A 2,577-nucleotide genomic window follows, 5' to 3' on the forward strand; every position below is an offset into this window, starting at 1 on the left:
GGGGCGGGGCGCTGGGCGGGGCCTCTCAGGGATGGGGGCGGGGCCGCTCAGGGGTGGGCGGGGCGCTGGGGCAGGCGTCCCTCTGCTCCTCGGGACGGCTCTGGGCCCGGACACCCTGGCTGGAGATCCCGAGGCAGGCCGCCCTCCTCTTTGAGACCCAGGGCACAGACTGTCTGTCCCCTGAGACGTGTGCCGGGGAAGAGGCGAGGACCGAGCCTGGACGGCCGGAGCAGCGCCGGGACCCGCACTTGTGTCTGGGGCAGCCGCTGACGGGGCTGGGACCCATCCCAGCAGGGACGTCCGAGGCCTCACACCCAGCACCCCAGCACCCCAGCACCTCGGCCTGTATGACCTGACCACAGACGCAGTGGAGGGCGTCAGGACAGACGGACACGTGCCAGGTGCGGTCCAGCGGTCACCTCTGTCTACCAGCCCACCGCGCTCCGTCCTCTTCCTCCTCCCGCTGTGGCGCTGGGGATTGTGGGCCTGGACTCTGCCTCCTGAGGAGCCGGGATTACAGGTGTTCGCTGCGCAGCCGTCTTCTCTCAATGTAGGGTGAGGATGTGACATTTCCCGGGGAATGTGGCTTCCCAGTCCAACGTTTCCCATGTGGGAAACCAACATCGTCTTCAGCACTGGCTAATTCATTCATTAATTCATTCATTAATTCATTCATTAATTCTTCTTTCTGATTCGGTCACACTGTCAGTGGCACTGACGAGTCCTCCTCAAAGCCTGTTTCGAATGAGTTTGTCCCTCCTCCCTGTGGCCCCTCTTCCATGCCCTGTGGGGTCTCCTTAGAGGTTCCTTGGAGCGATGGAGCAGGTTTGCAGCCCTCCCTCCCCTCCCTCTCCTCCCCTCTCCTCCTGAATCTTGGCTTCCCAGAGTGGGGTGTTCTGGGGGACTGGGTTTTCCCCAGAGCCCCCGGCGACGCTGCCTGGGGCTTGTCTTCATCCTTCAGAGGAGTCCCCGCGGCCGCTCGCTGCAGCCCTCCATCCCTCCTCCCCGGTGTCTTGACAGACTGCGTCTCTCAGGACACGCAGCCGTCATGAAGATTGTGTTAAACCTGACAATTACCGCCTCTGCTCCTTTCTGCCCAGCGTCTGTTCCGGGTGGAGTGGGCACCGGAGGCCCTCACTGGCCGTCCGCAGCTGTGCTTCTGAAGCTGCCGGCCCGAGTCATGCAGTCTTGTCTTCTGGGAGGTCACCCCCTGCCCCGCGGGGCCCGCGGCCTCGCTCAGGTCAATCTTGGGCACAGTCAGCTCACGTGGAGTGTCCATGGCGACGTGACACGCCACACCGGAGCCCCACAATGGCAGCTCTGCGTCCCAGCCTCCTCCAAAGACACCACGGGACCAGAGAGCCAAGCACCTCAGACACCGCTGGCCACACTGGGTCCTGAGACCCCTGCGAGGTCTTTGGGTCCCCAGGACCCTCCTGACAGGACAGCGCAGGTGGAACACAGAGAACATTTCACTAGGACCAAACCAGTGCCCACGCCAGGAAGCCTGGTGGGGGCGGGGAGGGGCAGGGGACCATGGAGGCGTGGAGGGGTGGAGGAATGTGGAGGGGTGGAGAATGGAGGAGGGAGGAGGGGTGGAGGAATGTGGAGGGGTGGAGGATGGAGGAGGGAGGAGGGGTGGAGGACCTGGGAGGGGTGGAGGATGGAGGAGGGAGGAGGGGTGGAGGACCTGGGAGGGGTGGAGGATGGAGGAGGGAGGAGGGGTGGAGGACCTGGGAGGCATGGAGGACCACAGAGGCATGGAGGGCTGCAAGCTCCAACAGTGACACCTGGCCCCAGGGGTCGCAGTGTACATGTGTATGTTGCAAACGACCCCCGGACTCAGGGGCTGAGCGTGGCACAGGCTATTATGGGATGGTCCTCTTACAGACCCCGAGGCGCTGTGGAATTCTGCCCCCTTCCTGTGATCCTCCCAGCTCTCCCGGGGAGGACAATCCACGGCACACTGGGCACAGCGGCTGAGTTGGTGTCTGCGCTGTGGCCTCCCTTGGGCTCAGTGGCCTGTTGGGCCTGGCGCCCGTGGCCTCCTTCGTGTGGGGGTGAAGGACCGTCTCCTCCGCTCTGGGCCTGGCCACAGCCCTGGAGTCCCAGCTCAGACCCTTCCGCCCAGGTGAGGGACAGGGCGGAGCCCTCCTTCCTCAGTCCCCGTGCCCCACAGAAGGGTGGAGACGCAAGCAGCCCTGGAGCGACCCCGGGAGCTCTCAGAAGCCTGATGTCTGCCCCGACACCCACCACATCTGACACCAGCCTCCGAGGAGTTCCAGGTCGCCAGGAACCCCAAACTCCCCAGATGATAACTGCCTGGAGCTCCCCCAAATACAAACACCTGTGCCCCAGCCTGCGCCAACGGAGTGAGGGCTCTGCCAGCCGAGGCAAGCATGGGGCTCCGGGCTGGCTGGCAGCATGGGGAGCATGGGAGCATGGGGAGCACGGGGGAGCACGGGGAGCACGGGGGAGTATGGGGAAGCATGGGGAGCACGGAGAGCACGGGGAGCACGGGAGCACGGGGGAGCATGGGGAGCACGGGAGCATGGGGAGCACGGGGGAGCATGGGGA

Source organism: Dipodomys ordii, unplaced genomic scaffold (assembly GCF_000151885.1).
Source record: "Dipodomys ordii isolate 6190 unplaced genomic scaffold, Dord_2.0 Scaffold238, whole genome shotgun sequence".
In the NCBI taxonomy this organism is placed as follows: Eukaryota; Metazoa; Chordata; class Mammalia; order Rodentia; family Heteromyidae; genus Dipodomys; species Dipodomys ordii.